A 21,926-nucleotide genomic window follows, 5' to 3' on the forward strand; every position below is an offset into this window, starting at 1 on the left:
ATTTGTTTACAGAGTCTAATCATTTTTTATTTTACATATAGTTCTAACAGGCTTTTGTTATTTTCACAGGACTTCTAGACTGAGGAAAATGAGAGAAGCAAGAAACATCAGCTCATCAATCCAGAATGTCAGAGAAAGCAATATTTTTTTTTTAAAGGAAAAAGGCTTAGACTATTCATGGACCTTTCAATATAGTCCTATTTAATCTACACTACTTTTGAATTAAGATCTAGTCCTATTAGGCATTCCTTTTCTTCTTTGCTACCCTCACAAACAACTACCTTGTCTCCCCCATCTCTTTTCTCTAGATCATTTTCCCGGTCTTTTTTCTATTAATACACATTGTGCTGTGTCTCAAACCCTTACTGTGGCCTTCAGAGGTGAACACACATGAAGAATTGAGTACAGGGCCAATATATGTATTTAGCCCTGGGTATATCACTGCCACACCCCACTCCACATAGAAAAGGTGCTTTTGGATCCCAGGAGCTCTCTAGTTCTTCATGAAGCTCCCAGCTGTGTCCACTTGCCACCTGACTTCTTATTGTTTCTCTTGCCTAGATGTCCCCAGTCCCTGCCTACTTGTCCTGCCAGACCACCAGGTCGGTCTGGTCTCAGGGTACAGCTGTTTCTCGCCATTACTTTCTTCCATTATTGACAATTTCTGGATAACCTATGGAAATTTGTGGTGACAACTTTGAACAACTCTGGGTTTTGTAGCTGGCTCCTTGGAAATCTCCAGTGAAATTCCCAGAGTGATAAGAGCTAAAGAAGTTCAAAGGACCAGCAGAGATTGCCACAGAAACTGCAGCATTTTCAAAGCAGTATTGCTTTTAGGCTATGAACTACAATGGGCACAAAGAATGATTCTCCCTTTTAAAAATGCTATTTTGTGACTCTCGCTACTTGCCTCACTGGTTGTCACAACTGTCTACAGACAGAGTTCTTCAGTGTGTGGTGCATGGCTCCACACTATTCTGCCACTCAAGTGAAGGGTATGCCTAGGGCCTTAGTTTGTGTAAACATTGTTTTGCTGACTATGAATTTTGAACTACTAATGTTACCACCTTCCACTTAGTGATAATTTACTCTTCTATTCCATGCTGATGTTTTGGATCAAGATTTTATGGTAAAATTTAGGCACTTTTATGTGCATTCCTGCTTGCTTAGATAAAATTACAACACATGGCTTAATTAGTAAGATGTGTATGTTCATGAGGGAAGGCACACTTCCCACCATTTTTCCCCCCATTTCCAGGAAATTGCATTATGAAAATATTGCTTTGGAAAAGGAATGGAGCCATTCCCTGAGTGGAATTTATTATAATTTAGCAGTTATATAATTGTAATTGAGCCACTCTAACAAAGGCTACCATTCATTTCTGTTGAAGCATCATCTAAAAAAATCTAGCAACATCTACTGTTGGAACTGATGCTGGTCTATTGACTAGGTAACTATGCCTGAACACAAATTTGAAATCCTTTGGGAACTAACTATTGTTCTCATTGTTTATTAACTATCTGAATTTCTAATATCCATTCTTTGAGGTCTTAAGAGATGATAGTATTCAATGGAAATACATGTTGTAGGGATAACATGCTGAACTGCTACAACTAATACTTGAATGATAATAAGTAGTCAACTTGATGAGAAGTAATGTTTAGTCAGCTTTTTTGGTGCTATGACCAAAAGAGCTGAAAACTTTTCCTCATTAAAGGAGGAAAGGTTTATTTGGGGGCTCACAGTTTCAGAGGTCTCAGGTCATAGATGACAGGCACCATTCCTCGGGGCCCAAAGTGTGGCAGAGCATCATGGTGAAAGTGTTTGGCAGAAGACAGCAGCTCAAGATGTGGCAGCGTGGAAGCAGAGAGAGATTATCTGGTCTCCAGGGACAAAATATATACCCTAAAAGCACCCGCCTGGAAACCTACTTCCTTTAGCCACACAATAACTGCCTAGGGTTGCCACCCAGTTAATACCATTCAGGGGATTAACACACTGATTAAGGTTAAGACTCTTATAATCTAATCATCTCACCTCTTAACATTCTTTCATTGTTTTACACATGAGCTTTTGGGGGACACTTCATATCTAAACAATAAAAAGTAGGCCTATGCAAATAGTATATAGAGATGTCACCTGGAAGTGACTGAAAAAGTAGAGAGAGGTCTGAAAGTGAGAGCTACAAACTCTAATGTTTGTCTACTATCTGTTTATTAAAGTTATAAAAATTTGCTAAACTCTGGTTATATAATTATTTTGCTGAGCCTTGCTGTAACCATCTTTATTCTTTTTAAAAAAGAATATGTATGTTCATTAATTTTTTAAAATAATAAAAATTAACAGACCAATAATGAGTTCAAGTCAGTAATAAAAAGTCTCCTATCAAAGACAAACCCAGGACCAGATGGCTTCACTACTGAATTCTAAAAAAGCACTTATAGAAAAACTAATACTAATTCTTGAAGTACACAAAACATTGAAGAGGAAAGAATTCTTTCAAATTGATTCTGTGAGACCTGTGTTACCTTGCTACCCAAACCAGATAAGGACACAACAAAAAAATAAAACTTCAGGCCAATGTCCTTGATGAGCATAGATGCAAAAATCCTTGATAAAATGCTAGCAAACTGAATCCAACAGCACATTATAATGTTATTTACCATGATCAAGTGGTACTCATCCCAGGGATGCAATAATTATTCAACATTAGCAAGCCAATAAAGGTGATGCAACATATCAACAGAATGAAGGAGAAAACCCATGTGATCATCTTAATAGATGCAGAAGATGAATTTGGTGAAATTCAACATCCATCATGATAAAACTCTGAGCAAATTGGGTATAAAAGGAGCATACTTCAACATAATAAAGGTCACATATGATAAGATAACAGCTTATATACAGAATAGAGAGAAACTGAATGTTTTCTAAGATCTGGAACAAAACAAGGATGTCCACTTTTGCCACATTTACTCAGTGTTAGAACTGGGTATCCTAGCCAAAGCAATCAGGCAAGAGAAAGAAATAAAGGGTATTCAAACTGGAAATGAAGAAGTCAAATTGTCACTCCTTGAGTGTGAGTAAGTGCATATGAGTGTGTGTGTGTGTGTGTGTGAGTATCTGTGAGTGGTTGTGTGTTGAATGAGTTTGAGTGGGTATGTGTATGTATGTGTGAATGTGTGTTTGAGTGAGTGTGTGTATATAAAATCATGTATATACAAAGTGTCCACTAAAAAATCTTATTAAAACTAATAAGTGAATTCATAAAAATTTCAGGAAACAAAATCAACATCTAAAAATCAATAGTGTTGGTATATACCAGTAGCCAATTATCTCAAGTAGAAATCAAAAAAGAAATTTCATTTATTATAGCTAATATATATAATAAAATTATAGAAATTAGTGAACTGGGCATGGCTGCACATGACTATGTGTAATAATTCAGGAGACTGAGACAGGAGGATTTCAAGTTCAAGGCCAATTTGAGCAACTTGGAGAGACCCTATCGCAAAATAAAAAAATATAAAAGGCTGGGGAAGCAGCTCAGAGGTAAAGTTTCCTTGGGTTAAATCACCAGAACCAGAAGAAAAAAAGACATTGGTGAAATTATTTGAAGATGACAAAGGAAAATGGAATAAAAAATTTTTGCAGATTGCAAGAATTAATACTGTTAAAACATCCATACTTTCCAAAGCAATCTATGAGTTCAAAGCATTCTTTATCAAAATACCAATAACATTCTTCACAGTATCTGAAAATCCCCCCAAATTTGTGTAGAATCACACACACACACACACACACACACACACACACACACCCCTGATAGTCAAAACCATCTTGAGCAAAAAGAACAAAGCAGGAGACATTATACCTGATTTCACCATATTCTACAAAGCTACAGTCATCAAAATATGATTGAGCTTTATGATTGAGCTATATCACACCTGGGTATATACCCAAAGGAATCAAAGTCAGCATGCTACAGAGATACCTGCATACCCATGTTAATCACAGCACTATTTATAATAGCCAAGTTATGGAATCAGCCTAGGTGCCCATTGATGGATGAGTGGATAAAGCAAATGTGGTACACATACACAACAGACTATTATTCAGCCATTAAAAAGGGTAAAATCACATCATTTGTAAAATGGATGGAATGGGAGATCATAATGTTAAGCCAAGTAAGTCTGACTCAGAAAAACAAGTATCATATCTTTTCCCTCGTATAGGGGTGAAAAGATATGAAAGTTGCAGGGATATTATTAGAGGAAGGGGGTCAGGAGGAAGGTAGAAAAGAGGGCAAGAGAGAGTAATAAGAAGTAGACACAATCAAAGTATGTTATTTGCATATGCCATAATGAAACCCATTGTTCTGTAAAATTAAAATTCACTTAAAAAAGAAAAACAACAGATATTGGTATAAAACTAGACACACAGACCATTGGAACAGAATCAGCCAAGAAGCAAACCCGTGCTTCTATAGCTAACTGAATTTTAACAAATTGGTGAAAGGAAAGTCTTTTCAATAAATGGTGTTGAAAAATTAGATAACCAAATGCAGAAGGAAAAAAAAACTAGAAAATGTGATGGATAAGCATACTAGAATACTATTCAGCCATAAAAGAAAGAAATCCTGTCTTTTGTGATAACATTGATGGAACTGAAGATCATGATGTTAAGGGAAATATACCAGACACAGTGAGACAAACATTGCATGATCTCAGTCATACATGAAATCTAAGATTGTTGATCTCATAGAAGTTGAGAGTAGAATGGTGGTTACCAGAGGCTGATCAAAGTAGGAAGAAGGAAGGGATGGGGGCACCACACTTCCATAGGAGCAAGAAGTTCTGCTGGGCCACTGTGTAATAGGGATACTATAGATAACAATAAGGTGCAGCATAATTCTAAAAGCTAGAAGAAAAAAATTTGAATATTTTCATCAAAAGTATATCTATATATATCTAAAGAGAGATGTTTAACCTGATTTAAACCTAAAAATTGCATATATATGAGTGAATATCCCATGGTGCCCCATAAATATATAAAATTTTTATATTTGTATGTATCAGCCAAACATTTAATAAAAAATCATTAAAATGTTATGATTTACCCAATTCTTTTATTTTATTCCACAAATGGCAGTTTTCTCACCACTGACCTATACAGTTTCCTTTCAGTTCTAAATTCCAGTGGTTCTTATTTTGTATTTTTTTCTTAGAAATTTTTCTCAGGAAGTTTGGGTCTGCTGAGGTGATGGCTTATTTCTCTGTGGTTGTCAGTTGTGTTGTGGTCTTCATGGGAGGATTTGACCCTATGAAGATAACCACTTAGTAAGGTAGGTGTGTGTGTGGTGTGTGTGTGTGTGGTGTGTGTGTGTGTGTGTGTGTGTGTGTTTTGGCATGGGTCTAAGATTTAATTAAATTTGGCTCAATATATGCCATTATATGTAAACTTTCTTACCTTTCTATTCTATATCTAATATTTTACAGATAATGGAAAGCACTGACCCCTTTAATGGAGAACTATACTAACTAAAGTTTCCTATTGTATTTCTGAAAACTCATGTCAGAAAATGCACTGCCTTCAACTGGGCAGACTGGAGAGTCTTAATTTTAAAGAACCCTCTAAATGCTGGTAGGTTTTTTTTTTTCATATTAAAGTAATTCCATGTCTCTAATGCTTGTACACCTTCAAATAAACGTTTGAAAAACTGGAAATTCAAAATTGAAGACAAATTTTTAAAATATTTGGAAAACTTCTAGAATAAATGGATTAACTTTATAATGTATTTATTAATTTAGGAAAAACTCTTTCCTTTTGTCTAGAGCTGTAACTCTATGGTGAAAATCAACTATGCTCTAGCATTAATTTTAAACAAATCTTCAAGCTATTTCTGGGGCATAAAGTGAAGCATAGCCCATGTTTTCCCATCCTATTCCAGCAAAGCAGGTTCCCTAGAAGAAGAGAACCAGTCAAAGGCAGCTTTTGCATTCAGTGGCTTAGATGACTCACTCCCTGTGACCATTGAGATTTTTGTTATTTTCCTTCTGGAAGAAGGATAGATGGGTTTATTTTAGGTACTGGGTAAAGGGATCGTTAGTGGGAATTCTGTAAGAAACTGCCCAAGATGTGAGCTGGACAGGAATCATTCATATTCTTAAGATAAGTTACTTCAAAATATGAGTATAATTACTCTTCAAATGTTACTTTGAGTTTTTTCTTTTCTTTTGTTTTTCTTTGAGGGTAAAGGAAACACTTAAAATAATGACTGAGGATAGTGATATTTATAGGCTAGAATTGTCTGGCAGTCGTTCTTTTCATCTTAAAATAAACAGATGACTGTACGTAAAATTGCCATTGAATACTCTGAGTATTTTAGATCTGACTTTTGTGTTTGGAATGCTCCTAATATCACCTACAAAAAATCAGTGCTTTCTGCCCTGATGTTCCTGCTTGAGTCCACACAAGATCCTGAAAAATAAGCTGCACTATGTATTTTGCCCTCCCATTAAGAAACTCACCTGCAGGCTAATGCATGCAGAAAGACTGGTCTGTACTGTGTGAGGTTGTATGCAAACTGCTCCAGATGCTTTGGGGCCCCACTGGCAGCTCTGAGAACATTCCTAGGTTTACAGCCCCCTGAATAGCTCTGACCTGTTGCTGAGAGTCAGGCCAGTATGTCAAAAGAAGCGCCTCATTTTCACAAGGTCTGTTCTGCAGAGCAAGTGGCCACTAGTTTCCCTTTCCTCTGACACAGTGCTGCTCAGATTTGCTCTCCAGAATAACACCCTGATACATTTGCAGCTGGTGGGGCACTGCTTTATTGCCCATTGTGGAATGCATGCCAAATAAAAACCATCATGATTCAAAATAGGCAATCTTGTATGCTTTTCAGGTTACTCAGATGTTCAAACACGCATAACCAACCATCAATATAAGAAATTCTCCTGTAAGCTGTTAGCGTATTACAGCCTGTGACTTTTCAACTCAGGGAATGATACTCATTTCTCTCTCTGTCCCATTCAGAACAACTTCTCCTTTATTGCGTTTAGAATGGTGTAACTGAAAGGCAATAAGGAAAGGCAATATCATAGAGTGGTTCACATTACGCTGAGTTTTATTGTAGTCTGACATTGTGAGTGAACCTTTGGAATCCTTGAAAGCAGCATAAAGGCAAAGCCTGCTTTTAATGGACTGAAGAAAAATATTCTGACGCAGTGATAAGTGGAATGACTTCTAGAAATCATGACTTGAAAACGTTCTCTGAGCAAGTGCTATTTCTGTTGTCCCAATTCACAGAATGATATTAAAACAGCCTGCTATGGGCCAGAACTCCTAAAATTTCCCCCCTAAGGGCAGGTTCCATTTCTAAAGATACAGAGTGATTTACAACTCCTCCAAATTCCAGCTGAAAAACTTGTCTTCCATTCTTTTCCAATTCCATTCCCCAAACTATTATTTCAAAGGTACTAGAATTTAGGTGCTAAGACAACATTCACTTTAATCTGTTTATTTTCTTTCTTTCTTTCTTTTCAGGGGGATTGAACTCAGGGACATTCTACCTCTGAGTCACACCCCCAGCCCTTTTTTATATTTTATTTACAGACAGGGTCTCACTGACTTGCTTAGCTGAGGCTGGTATTGAACTCGTGATCCTCTTGCCGCAGCCTCCCAAGCTGTTGGGATTATAAGAGTATACCATCATGCCTGACAATCTGTTTATTTTCTAATTGGAAAATTGACATAAGTGATTTATAATTATGAAATTTATCATTCTTTCTTGAAAAGCAACAAATCATATTGTCTTTGTTTTAGAAATATATGGGTTGTATACTATTTAGGTTTACATTAGTGTAGAGAACTACAGAGTGTTTTTTAACTACTATGAGAATTTGGGGTAGATTGGGAACAGGTCTCCAAGATGGTAGCCCACTCTCAGATGATTATGGTTCAGATTAGAAGTGAACTTGTTTACAATGACAGAGACCTTAGAGTAAGAGTTTCACAGATTTTTGCAGGGTGTCAGGAAAATAATCTCCTCTTTTATTAATACAAACACAAACTATTTATTCCTTTTTCCTGCCCTCTCTACCACTACCATGTCCCTGTTCTTCATGTTTCCTCAACTAACCTCTTCTGCTGTTATGCCTGGCACATAGTAGGTGCAGAGTCAATATTTGCGTATGTGAATGAATGAATGAAGGATGTTTAGGATACAAGGATTTCTTGGTTCACTTGAGTCTGCTGGCTTTTAGCAGTGTTCAGTGTATAAACTGGATATGTTGTTGACAACTCTCTTGCTCTTTGTGTGCATAAGCTAAGAATAAACAGCTCTGAAGGGAAGGGAGTACTTCATTCATAGGCCGAATTACACCATCATAAACTCACCAAAGTGTACCACACAGAGCCAGTGATCACAGAAGACAGGCAGCCGGGCCCTGTCATTAAATATAGAAGCCTGTCTTCACTGTTTTTGTCCAAACACATTCTCTGTATTTTGGAAATTTCCACCACACTTCCTTTTGAGTTACTTCTTTTCTCAAGATACTGAGATGAGAGCTTTGCTAAGGCAGACTTGGTCAGGGGAACTGGCAAAACAATGGCCACACATCGTCCATACCCTGAAGAGCCTGTGGTGTTAATGTTTCTCCCCAGCTTTTATGGCTCTGAAAAATTTTTCCTCACCCAACTTTTATTCTATTTTTCCATTTGAGATTTTTTTTTGGTCTCTCTTCACTGTAAAGTGGTCTCTTCTGGCTGAGAACACTCTAAGAGTGTTCAGTTTGCAGTCAAGACAGCAGGGAGACTAGAAACTTTGACTTTTTTTTTTAAATGAAAATTGAGGTCAATAACTGAATAGTTCCTAGTTTTCTAGACTGAAGGTGTAGCCTCTCCTACCTGTATCTTTTTTTTTTTTAATTTTGTACCAGGGATTGAACTTTTGTCTTTTAATTTTGTACCAGGGATTGTACCAGGGGGCACTTGGCCACTGAGCCACATTCTCAGCCCTATTTTGTATTTTATTTAGACACAGGGTCTCACTGAGTTGCTTAGTGAGACCATTCCTGAGGTTGGATTTGAACTCGTGATCCTCCTTTATCAGCCACCCGAGCCTCTGGGATTATACATGTATGCTACTGCGCCCAGCTCCTACCAGTATCTTTAACTAAGTACCAATCACCTGGAAACTTAGGTAGAACAGGAAAATTTACTTGTGGAGCATCAGAACAGTTTCATACCCAAAGACTTATTACTTTTATCAGTGAATCATTGTGATGCGTGTGTGTGTGTGTGTGTGTGTGTGTGTGTGAAAGAGAGAGAGAGAGAGAGAGAGAGAGAGAGAGAGAGAGAGAGAGAGAATNGTGTGTGTGTGTGTGTGTGTGTGAAAGAGAGAGAGAGAGAGAGAGAGAGAGAGAGAGAGAGAGAGAGAGAGAATGTGTATCACAAGCCAACTTTGGTTTTGGCTATTTAAAATGTGAGACATTTATTTAATCCTTCATACAGTATTGAAAATACTATTAATAGTTTAGTAATTTTGAAATATAGATATGCACTACCTAATGATGTTTTGGTCAATGATGGATTGCACGTATGGCAGAGGTCCTATCAGATCCTATCTCCTACTAATGTTGTAGGGGTCTTAGTTTGGGAAAGTACTGTCTCATGTTCACATGATGACAAAAGTGCCTGATGATGAATTTCTCAGAACACATCTCCAACACTGACACATCACTTTAATGCAATATTTAATTAAATAGTAGATAATATTTTTAAAACTAAAAATATTTTTAATACCTAAGAAGTGTTTTATTGGATATTTTTTATTATTACTAAGAACATACTAAAATAAAAAAAAAATAAAAAAAAAAAAAACAGGTGACAATAATGATGAAGCTGCAGCAAGGTCAGACACGTACTCCTGTGGCTGAAGTGACAATGGGAAGAGTAGGTTGTGCAGACTCATAGTGCCTGAGTGATCTTCGCCTCCCTGCATGGCGTCCAGTGTCCACAGGCTCCTTGTAAAGACACTTGTGTTCATTCTTTTCCTGTTCTACCTAAGTTTCCAGGTGATTGGTACTTAGTTAAAGATACTGGTAGGAGCTGGGCATAGTAGCATACATGTGTAATCCCAGAGGCTCAGGTGGCTGATAAAGGAGGATCATGAGTTCAAATCCAACCTCAGGGTTAGTACCCTGAGTAACTGACATACATGTCTATTCTTTTTAATCTGGAAAAGCCAAACACATTCATGTTACAAAAGTAATATAGAATAATACATTACATCGAAGGTTTTTTGAAACTGTCAATTGTCTTAAAATCCAATATAAGGGGCTGGGGTGGTGGCTCAGTGGTAGAGCACTTGCCTAGCATGTGTGAGGCACTGGGTTCGAGTCACAGCACCACATATAAATAAATGAATAAAATAAAGGTCCATCAACATCTAAAAAAAATTTTTAAAGATCAAAGATAAGATATAAGAAGTTGAGGATACAAATTCCTCTCAAATTTAAGTGCTTTTCAAGGGAATTGTCAGCAGTTGGTCAACTTGAATCTGTTGCAATGGGTATTCCTTGAGTTTTCAGTTAGTCTCTAGAGGTGGGCAGGACTCGTATAGTACAAGGTTTCTTCCTTACCTCAGTATTTTGGCAAGTTAAACTCTGGCAGAAAATGTAGTCACAAAACTTCTTGGGAATTTATACAGTAGGTTTTCATTTAGAGTCAAATTACTATTGAGCATCAGTTGTTAACAAATTTAGATCTCTCTTTTTTTTTATTGCAGAATAGATTAAAAGAATGTGAAATGCTGTTAGACACAGGAGCAGCAGTAGAAAAGTCTTAACCAAGAATCTGGAACTAAAATAGAAAGCAACTAAAAGGGCAAACAGGATGCAGATAACATAATAGTGGGTCTTTACAATGGTGACAAAAGACACAAAACTGAAATTTACATCCTAAAACCTATCTTGATGGCAATAAGTGCAAATAAAAATATTTTAGAAACTAACTGGCAAAAAATGATTAAAATTAAATTATTAGTTTACATACTTGACAAATGCATATCTGAGAAAAAGCATGACTGGGCACCTCTTATTAATGAGGTGGCATGGTATTTAGAATTGAAGACCTTTTTTGTCCATTCTTTTAAAAAGTGGCCTTCTTTCTTCCTTTTATGGCCTCTCCAGATTTAATTCTTAGAGGTTTTGACATAAATCAAAAACATTCTTTGGCAGATTACAATATATTAAAATACTCATCAAAAGTATAAGAATTGATATGTGAGATGTATGAAAAAAATGTACAACAAACCCATTTTGTTTGTTCTTATTCTGATATGAACATGTTCACAAATATAATATGTTGTAATCCATGCAGATAAAATTCTGTTATAGCCATTGCTACTACAAAAAAAGCACCTTAAAGAGAAAGTTTGGGGTTCCTGTGGATGTGTCAAAAAAGCAGGGTTTTTTGAAGTTATTAAAAAAAATAATATATAAATAATATTTTGTAGTAAGTAGTTCATTTATTTCCTTCTGCATAATAGCTGCCCTCTGTAGTGAAAATGCTTCCTGTGTGAGGGAATTGGAATTAGCCTAAGGAGGCCCTCAGCTGCCCATCATGCTATAGTTTGACCTGAGTCGTCCTTACCCTCTGTTCACCTTTCAAACATAGTAATCCTTTCCTTTGTACTTAGGAAACAGCAAATCACTCCTGCAAACAAAATAACCCACCAGCATGCAGAGCTAATGGAGAGCTAAGAGGGGACCATAAGAGTTATGTACACATGGCTCCCACCATTTCCCTTTTCTCAGGTCTGGGCACAGATTGTCAGCAGCCGATGAATTATAAAGAGGCTTGATTTAAAGCACTTCATTTTCTGCTCAATACCTACAAAGTGCTCTCAGACTGGGAATTTGTTTAATGTGAATGTCATCTGTAAAACAAAACTCACCTGTATTTATAGCAAAATCTTGGCTGATCTGTGGAGAATATTGCAAGGAGAATCTACCTGTGATCCTAAAGAATGTCAGATTGGTGCATTTTCATTCCTGCAATTGGGTCATCTTTGTGGGCTTTTTAATGTGCCGAATGACCAATCCAATGGGATATGTGAAAACTGACCATCAAGGTGTCTCCAGTAAACTGAAGCTGACATTCCATGTTATCCAGTTTAGGCTTGGAGACTGTATGTCATAAAGCATGCAATTTTTACAGTAAAAAAGTGCATCAGGAGGGCAACTATATACTGTTACCCTCCCCATTTGACCCTGTCCTTGGGTTTTTATTGCCTGAACTGGCACCAAAGAAACTCCTTGAAAATAACACATTCCTTGTCCATTCAGTGGTTAATGATGCTTAAAAAAAAATCACAGTTTTGTGACTGTGACCTAAATTATGCCAGAAGCTGTAAAACCATGGTTTCTTTAAATTCAAATATGACCCACATGCTTTAAAACTACTACACTGACCCTATAGTACTGTCGCTGAGTGTGCGTGTCCTCACATAAACACACATACACACACACAACCACTTGGCATTAAATGACTCGATAAAAGAAATGGTATTTTTCAGACTTCCATGTTAAAGAAAAGGCTCATGAAAGAGATGTAAGTGAGCTTTAAGCCAAACATTTGTTTGGCTTTGCTGCAGCAGGCTGCAGGAATGTAAACTTTTTTTTTTTTTCAATGACTTCAGCTCCTAATTTGAAAGCTAGGATTTTTAGGAGTGAGCAAGAGACTATATTTGGCCAAAAAATTCTGTTGGCTTTACTTAGCCAATCTGCACATTCAAAACAATACTTCTTTATCAAAAAAACAATAGTCTGTTTTATTCGCAGCACATGTAGAAGTTGGAACATCGACTAAATTCCACTTTCTTCTCTTGCAGTGTGTCTGTAACCAGCTAATGAGCTGCAACAGAGCCTGGCCTTCATTTTCAGCAAATTAAGTTCATCCCTCACAGGAATTGTGGTCTGGCTGTGGCACCGCTCCTAGGTATGGGTGGGATTTGTTTCTTCTACCAGTTGTAGGTTAGCCACATGGGTACGTGCTGTCGCACCACACAACAAAATTTTCTCTATAATAACCAGTCTAAGTAGCCTTTTACCCCACAAAAGTAGATCCCATTTAATTTACTTTGTGTTTATAGCACTCCCTCTCAAACCGCATCATTGGCACAGACTGATATTTACACAACTTTTTATTTTAAACTATTTATTTCAAGTTGAGACTTCAGTAGCAACCCTGTCAGATTCATTGAACATGCTTAAGTTCAGGATACCAAAAATGTAAATTGGGAAGAGTGATGTGTGCTTTTGGGATTCTCTTCTTCAGTGCGTGGATGCCCACACAACTCGCACAAGTAAAAGGGGGTTACACACGTGCTGGTAAAGTTTGTAAGACAAAAGGCTGGTAGGAAGTTGAGTGTTCACGGGTGATTAAAAGTGTTTTTGCCTGTTGTGTCTCCACATTTCTTTGACAAAACAGCTGATCAAACCGGTTATGTACAATTAAATGTTTAATTCAGTAGCGGCAGTGTTGTTAGGGACTCCTTCAGTTACGATGAAATATTCCATTTCTCAATTATTCTACTGCAAGTCTCCAGTCAAATAGGCACTTGCTGCAGAAAGAAAGGGAAATATTCTTAATTCTTTACCTGATCTCTGCTATGGGGATTTACTCTGTGGTTATATTTTTATTAAAGTATTTCAAATTTTTAACTTTTAAATTGAGGGAAGGCATATAAATTTAAAATAGACATTTAATCACATAAAATGGAATATCAGTTTATTTCTACATTTTTTGGTGGACATTGCACAAATACAGCATTGCTCTTATTTCTTCTTTCAATGAACATCTACCAACTTTCAAGACCCAGTTTATATATTGTTTCTTCATGGAAAAAATTTTCCATATTCCCAAAGAAGAACAAAACTTTTGTAGTAGAATAACCTTTTGAGATGTGAATTGATGTTGCTGTCCTCCTAATATTTAATATTTCTTAGGCCCTCTACCCTTCTGCATTTCAGAAGCTGTGCTACCTCAAGGGAGGGAAAACAAGCAACAGTAAAGGAGGCAACTTCTGCGTTTTTGTAATTCAGAGTTAAGGCCTCAAATTAGAAAACAGATCTGAAAGAGTTTAAATGCTGGCGGGTGCTTGAGAAGGGGCCCAGACAATGCCTGGAATGGTGAAGAAACAGAAAATTAATGTCTGAGGGTCCGGAGGAGTGCTCCTGTCCAGCTGAGGGGGGACAGAGATGCACCAAAAGGGACTGCAGGTCCCCATGGAGCAGGCACAGGGACAATGGCAGTGAGGACCCAATTCCTCACCCCAGACTCCCTGGCACTTTAAACTCCTTGAAGTTAATGGTAACCCAGGTGAAAGGGGCTAGAAGGACACCCTCTTTCTGCCACTATATGAGTGAGGATTTCAAATACTAAAATTGTTATGGAGAAAAGTAAAATTAGATGTATATTTTTGCACATCTGAATTCAGTGGCTCAGCTTTGTATGTATGCATTAGGCCTCCCATTCATTGGTAGACCCCAGTGCCAGCGTGTGTGACACGTAGTAGGCATGCAATAAACAGTTGGACACAGAATGGATCAATATTGTGGAATAGCAGTTCCCTGCCAGTCACTTCAGATGTTTGATCTGGTTTCTCTGTTGGGTCAGAAAAGAAAAGTCCTGCCTTATTTTTTGCCTGTTGCATGCCAGCTTGGCCTGTTTACTCCTGTGGTTTCCCGCATTCCAAAACAATGCGGCATTGCTCGAAATGATTCTTCAGCATTTTCTGAAGCATTTCTTCTGCCCACCCTACTCGCAGTGACTCCACTACTTCAGTACAGTGTATGCCAGCTGCTGCAAGAGCTTGCTGTCACTAAGCCTCTACATACATCCACCCCAGAGGAGTTAAGTGAGACCACATCAATGCTGGGGAACTGGCTGTCTTCCAGAACAGCACTGTGGGTCATTCTGCCTTGTGCTTTGGAGAAGTCTATTTTCCCCATTGCCTTTTAGTGCAGAAAGGGGCCTGGGATAGGGTACCTCCTATAAAATAAAAACAGAATGCCCAGTGTGTGGGTAGAAAACTTCCCCTTTCCCTCTTGAGCAGAGGAGATCCTTTCAGAAGATGTTCCACTTAGACATTCCCTTCTAGTCTAATTTTTTCCCCCAACGTTTTCTGTTTCTGGCACCTGTAAACCAGATGGGATATCTACTGACATACTGAGTGGTGTAGGACAAGGAGGGGTCTTCTGTTTCCTCCTTCAACTCTTGCAAAGGCATCTGCTGTTTCCCTTAGACTCTGTTAGGACATTATTTTCCACTTCTTGCAAGTTGTATTAGTGTGATACAAACCATCTTGAAGAACATTTAAGCTTTAAAACACTAAATGCCAATATGATATTAATGACTTTGCACACCAGACTGAAATACATAGGAAAGTGTGAAATTTCCTCTTCCTCACCTCTCCTCTCCTCTTGAGTATCAGTTCATACATTTTGGTTGCACGTAGCATGAAACCCATTTCAAACTGCATGATGGGCATGTAGCGGCCTCTTAATTGATAGGTGATAGAGTATAGGTAAGATATATTCTGTTGTAAAAACTTGATTTTTTTTTTTTTTACCCTGTATCCTTTATGCCTTCCAATTTCTCTTATAGTCACAAGATGGTAGCCAGCAGCTGATACCAGGGTTACCTGTTTTCTTGTTCATGTCCTGCAGACACATTGTAGCCACTATAGAACCTTCTTTCCTAAAAGCCCTCAACAAACATATGCTTAACTTTTATTTGTCCATCATACACATCATACACATGCAAGATGTCACTTTTCTCCTTCACAATTATCACTTCTACCACCTATTTGGTTAAAACAAATGTCAGGGAATGAGGACAATATAACATGTAAAAATGAGCCTGGATGAGATTGCAATGAAGAATATATTCTCAGTGACACAGGCTCTAGTTGCTTGTAATTAATACTCTCAATCAATCAATCAATTGAAGCTGATTGGAGTTGTGAGAAGAAACTTGGCAAGTTGTGTTCAAGCTCTGTGTTATTATTTACTAGTGTGTAATCCCAGTCAAATTATTTAACTTCTCAGAAACCTAGATTTCTTGTAAAGATCAAATGAGATATTTGTAAAACCATGCTGATAATATCTCCAAATGCTAGAGATGGTTGTTGCTGTTTTAAATAGAAGAAGAAAACTGGTGTTCATAATAACAGTCAGTTCTAGATCTATATTGAAAGTTTTTGTAGTGTATCAGACTTTTCTTTCATTCAAAAAATAAAGAAAAACTGCTTTTCATTCAGAAATAAAGTGGGCAAGGCACTGTGCTAGATGCTGGGAATATTGTACATCTAAAGACTATTGATATTAATTAACTCTTTAGGAAATCAATATAAAACTCTTGCATCTTCCAGTGTATATCTAAAGTTGTTGTTGTTCTTCTTTTTCCTCTTCTTCCTCCTATTCTTTTTCTTCCTTTCCTTGAAGAAGTACTTGTAAAGTTAAGGGCCTTCTGTGAATTGGCAGGCACCATGTCTGGCACTTTTATTTCCACCCCTTCCTCACTGATCTTCATACCTTTTTTAAGGTCAGCTAGGGAGAAACCTTCAGTATCACTGGTATTTTTCTTCCCATTACCATCATTCTTTGAATGACTTTTTTGTCATTCATCTGAAAAGTTCTTAAATGTTCTTAAAAGTTCTTTTCTCCTTTCTCACTGCCTGACCTTCAGTCAGGATCCTGTTCCTTCTCTTGTGGCACCTACAAAGTCTTCTCCAACCAGTCACCTGTCTCCCATTGATTTCCTCGTATTTGTCAACTGTTCAGCAAAGAGCCTATCATTCTTTTTTCCTCCAAGACCCTCTCTATTTTCTTTCCTCTTTTTTCCTTCCTCCATGTCCCTCTTTTTCTGTTTTGTAACTTCCATAAAGAATACGAAACAACTCAAAATACTAAAATATACAGCATGAATCAATTAAAAGTATGCTAGAATAAAGATGAATCTAAAGGAGCAAAGAAATATATATTACAAGAATCTGCAATGACATGTCCTCAGCTAAGGTCCAAATTTAACTCTGAACTTTAGTTCAGGTGGAAGAGCAAGTGTTGTTTATAGTGGTCACTAACTCAAAAATTTAAAACAACTAGCTGTATATTAACATTCATGTCTCCCAAAATTGAAATTAATACTAAAAAAGATTTTCTAAGAAAGTTATGAATTTCTAACATTTTAAGAAAGCACGTGTTAGTAATACATGAACTGTTAGTCAAAAAATCCTAAGTGAACATTTTTTAACATAATGCATATATACCAGAACCTCAATTAATTTAAACTAGTTAACTTAAATCCTTAGCTAACTGAATTTTCTTTCTTCATTCAAATGGGTAATAATGAAATGAAAGAGGTAATAAAATAGTCACCAGTGTAGACAATTTGTGTAAAAAAAAAGCTACCCCCCTCTCTTCACCAAATAACCTGGTGTGAGCTTGCATATGTGTATGAATATGTGTTTGGAGGGGGAATTATTTTTACTGCAGAAACTTTCTTCTTTGTGTTGGTTATGTAAGACTGACTTCACTCACACAGCCACTTGGATATGCCTGGAAAACAGCTCCATTATTTTGTCTATAACTATTCTGGTTCTCTTATAAATTTAGAGTCCTGTACATCTTAAAATTCAGTCCAATTCAATAATTAAAACTGTCCTTTTAGGTAATGCTGTCTGTTTAGGAAAACATGCTTAGTCTCCCAGATTTCTCAACCTTCTGTCCAGTTCTGGGCATCCCTTCAAGTTGGTGTGTGGGAGCTTTCGCAGTCTAAGACTGGTGGGGAAGAACTTGCATCCTCTGTTGCAGAGTCTGATTGATCCTCTGGTGTTCAGGGTGATGTCCTTTGTCTCTTGGTCTTACAGATACTACAGCAGATATGGATGCCTTTTACCTTGGTTTGGTCTATTTGCCCTCACCTTTGATTTGCTTGGTGCTACAGAATCTCATGTCTGCTTTATTTTGATGTAGTTCTCTGGAGGAAAGCCCTAACTGAGTCTCTGCCATGGAGTCACCTTGTGTACTAGCTTTTACTCAGAGCTGGTCAATTTCCCCTGGGTTTAGGGGTGGGGTTCTATGGGAACTCCTGGTTTCTATCCAGGCCACACTGAAACCAAGAATTGTCTAAGAAAGCTATTCCTCAAGGGTAACAGATGAGCTCTTATGAGGTTGCAATCGGAAATCAGATATGGAATTTGAGGCTGCACTTCTCTTGAACTTTCCTGTATCTAATCACTAAAAAAAGTGAAAACCAGAAAGGGAAATCTACATGCAGTTTCTGATTGTTTTCACTCTCTGTCATCCTTAGCTGCCAGAAACAGAGGGTTGTTCTCCTTTCTCTTTATATTAAGCCCTTCTGCCATAGAGCAGCAACCTCATGACCTACAGAGTTCACAGGTGGAGGAATTGTCTCTTTCCTAATGAGAATTCTATGATTGAGTCCCCAGGCTTAGTCCTTGAGATGTGAAGGAGGTTTTAAAAGAATTTAGGAAATCTATCTACTCTCCACAAAGCCTTGTTGTCAAACTAACTACTTTTCCTTTCCTGACTAGGGCAATAAGATTTCTGGGTTGGCCTTAGTTAGTGAAAAGAAACATGATTTAGAAAATATCTTGAAATGTATTGGTTTAATCCTTACAAAATACTATCATCGGGTACAGTTACATGGGCACAATTAAAAGTCTGCAAATCTGTATGGCTGAATGTGCAGTTTGCAGTCTCTAGCTTCTGATAAAATTAACATGAGAATCACTTTCTAATCCATTTGGTCTAGCAAGTAGAAAAGGTGGAAAGCAAGTTTTAACTGTAAATTAAAAGTAGATAAAAACTAATAGATTATATTTAATATACAGTCTTTTAAAAAGAGAAATAATTACAGTCATAGTGACAAAAACCCCAAAACAACAACAAAAAAGGAAAACACTTTTTTTAAATCAAGAAATAACAAATTAACAAAAAGGTGACTTTTACAGTGAGCAATTTTTAAACTCACATTTTTAGAGATTGTATCCTTAGTGTTTTGTCACAGAAAAAAATCTTTAGAAAATTTTGTTTTATGAATGCCACAGTGTGAAATTCTGTTTTATGTGATAGCAAAATAAATTCAGTTCGTTTATACTTTTCCTCCCCATTAGATTTCACTGTTTGTAGCAGGATTTGTCACATAAAGATGAAAATTAAATTATAATAATATGGAAAGTATACCTTAGAAATCATGTGGGTACTTAACGAAGGCTCTGCATTTACTTTAAGCAAAGAAATATTCCTTCCTGGTGCAAACTGATAATTAGAAGTATTGAATTAGATACTCTAAAAGACTAGTGAACTGCCCACTATCACATTGCATTATGTCTCTCAGTCTTGGTATTCTGTTCTAATTATGAGCCAAAATTTATCCCAAATTCAAAATTCATCATAGAAAGAAACACATATAATGACCACATTTCCTAAAATAGTCTCTGAAATTATGGGCACATTTATTCGTGTTAACGTGAGGTTTGCATTTTAATTTAGAGGATGGAGTTGCGGATTGCTTTTCTGAATAATTTCATTTAAGGACAGTTTGGAAGAACAGATAAAATCAAAGTCAATTATAACATGAACTCTTCTCTTTTTCTCTCCTGTGTACATGAAATTGCGTAAGTCAAGAATCTATTTCTCTATTGCACTTGTCAAATCTGAATGTTTAAAAGTTTCTTTGTGTGCAAATGTACATTTATACTTAGATCTAAGTTACAAATAATGAATGGGAAAAATGTGGCAACAGTGTTTATCTCCTCTTCAATAATTATAAGTGTATCTGTCATTCATTCAACAGTTATAGATTTGTGGTTGTTTTTAGTCTTGTTTCTTGAGAGATGATAATTTCTTTCCTTTTCCTTATAAATTTGGAAGTTACAGATGTAATATAATATTCTCACCCATGTAATGTTATTATAGGATTTTTTTCTGTTGTTTTTTGGTGACTTAACCATAAAAGCAAAAATTTGATGATAATTTAAAAAATTTCTTCCTCTTCAAGCAGTAATTTAGGCAACACCTCTGGAATGTAATTTGGTTTGAGGAATTTGGTACATTTTTGAATGGTGAGCAGAGTATTTAAGTATGATACTTAGAATTATTTTCATTTCAGAACTATACTTTGTCATGATTTCAGGAAATGTTCATTTTTTTATTTTTGTAAAAAGGAATTTTGCGACTGTGCACATCATAGTAATTGTTACTTTTAATGTAAAATATTGCTTAACCTGAGCTTTCTAGTAACCATACCAGGGCACCAATGATGTTCTTTAACTCTTCTTGCCCTCTGAGTTACTATACAATTTAACATCTGAAACTACAGATATGTATCACTGTCAAAATTGGGTTTTCTTAAATACATGTAAAAGATTACATTTCCAAGTTGTTGTAAAATTTCTTCTTAAAAGTAACATGAAAATTAAAATGTGAAAATGAAGAAGGTCTCCTTTTCTAAAAAGTACTCTCTGTTAGCGGTCCTGACAGGAAATTAGTTAATATGACTTTTAATTGTCTCAAGGCCTGTGGAAAGAAGCTAGCTTTCTAGAATGTACATGGTTGAGCATCGTACAGAAATAAATATCTCCCCCTTGGAATTTAAATTGTATCTAGTAGTACTATTTTTATGCCTCTTACTAGGAAACGAAATACCTCTAAATTTAGTGCTTTGGAATTTTATTTCCACTAAAAATTTCTTCAGATATGTGAGCACCATAGTAACAGCTTTGCGAGCTGATTCTTTATTACAGTTTCCCGATAAGAGCTTCACTCAAGACAGTTCCTTGGGGATGAGTGAGACTAAAAATCGATTCTGATAACATTAGAACAAATTTAAAGACCAAATAAATAAATTAATAAATAAATCAGAGAAAGTATACATACTATAGATAAGTAGTATGTATGTAATATTTTTTCTTTTGTCAGAAGTTAAAATACATTTTTTGGAACTTTTAATTTCTTGCATTATTTTATATATTGGTAAGATTTTTTGCTCCTTTAGAAAAGGTAAATCTTTTATCAAAGATATTTAAAATCTAGTTGAATTTTATTTTTATGGCCTAGGTAAAAGTCTTTTGCAAGTTTTACATTGACAATGTTTTTACAAAACCTGCAGCTAAGTAATAGGAGTGTGAAAAAGATAAATGCAGTGAATCTATTTTAATAAGAAATTAATAATCAATTCATTAATTTCAAGAAAATCATTGCATTTTGAAAAAATGTGTAGTACACTAGACTGAGCTCTGATCATCTTAGAAAGAAGTCTGTCAAAATAAATCAGGTTGATAACTGATTAGCAGAACGTGTAGTCTGTCATTTTTAAATATGTGCCCAATTTCTTCACATAAATCTTACCTTTAAAATCTTCAAGGGGAAAATTTATTTTGGGCACATTGGCCATGAATATCAGTTGACATTTATACAGTGCACACAATTTATACTGTGGGTTAGGATGTCGGCCATAATTCTAGGTCGATAGTTTGTAAAGGGAAGATTCCATTTTGTACTGTTTATAAAATGTTACTCTGCAGTTCCATGCTCCAAGACTAACAAAGTCTATCCAAGTATAGTCAAGCACTGCAGTTTAACTTATTGCATTCATTAAACTAGGCTTAGATTGTCCTAATTATATGTTATCAACAATTAAGAAATGGATCACATGCCACAGACTGGCTAAAACATTCTGTATTCTTGGCTGAATGCCAATGGAGGTGTCAAGTTCCATTCTACCTTGTCATCAGCTGCATCTCTGCTTTTGCAGTACAAGCAGCAGCTGTGCTAGACAAAATAATCTAAATTCTCACATGTACTTTTCCTTTAGGAAACAGCTCACACTGAAT

General features: G+C 36.4%; 2 long non-coding RNA genes across 2 annotated transcripts in view; both read left to right on the forward strand.

Annotated features, from left to right (window-relative positions):
* The window catches only part of LOC107152341, a 38,355-nt gene extending 36,329 nt beyond the window's left edge, over positions 1-2,026 (forward strand). The window contains exon 3 of the long non-coding RNA XR_001504774.2: positions 70-2,026. This is a non-coding gene — a long non-coding RNA (uncharacterized LOC107152341). The remainder of the gene's footprint in view (positions 1-69) is intronic.
* A 2,872-nt stretch (positions 2,027-4,898) lies between these two features.
* LOC125615829 lies at positions 4,899-20,251 on the forward strand. The gene is made up of 4 exons (XR_007346429.1): positions 4,899-5,345; positions 5,500-5,644; positions 12,897-13,003; positions 14,038-20,251. It is a non-coding gene; the product is annotated as an uncharacterized LOC125615829 (long non-coding RNA).
* The last annotated feature ends 1,675 nt before the right edge of the window (positions 20,252-21,926 follow it).

Source organism: Marmota marmota, unplaced genomic scaffold, assembly GCF_001458135.2.
Source record: "Marmota marmota marmota unplaced genomic scaffold, marMar, whole genome shotgun sequence".
Taxonomy (NCBI): Eukaryota; Metazoa; Chordata; class Mammalia; order Rodentia; family Sciuridae; genus Marmota; species Marmota marmota.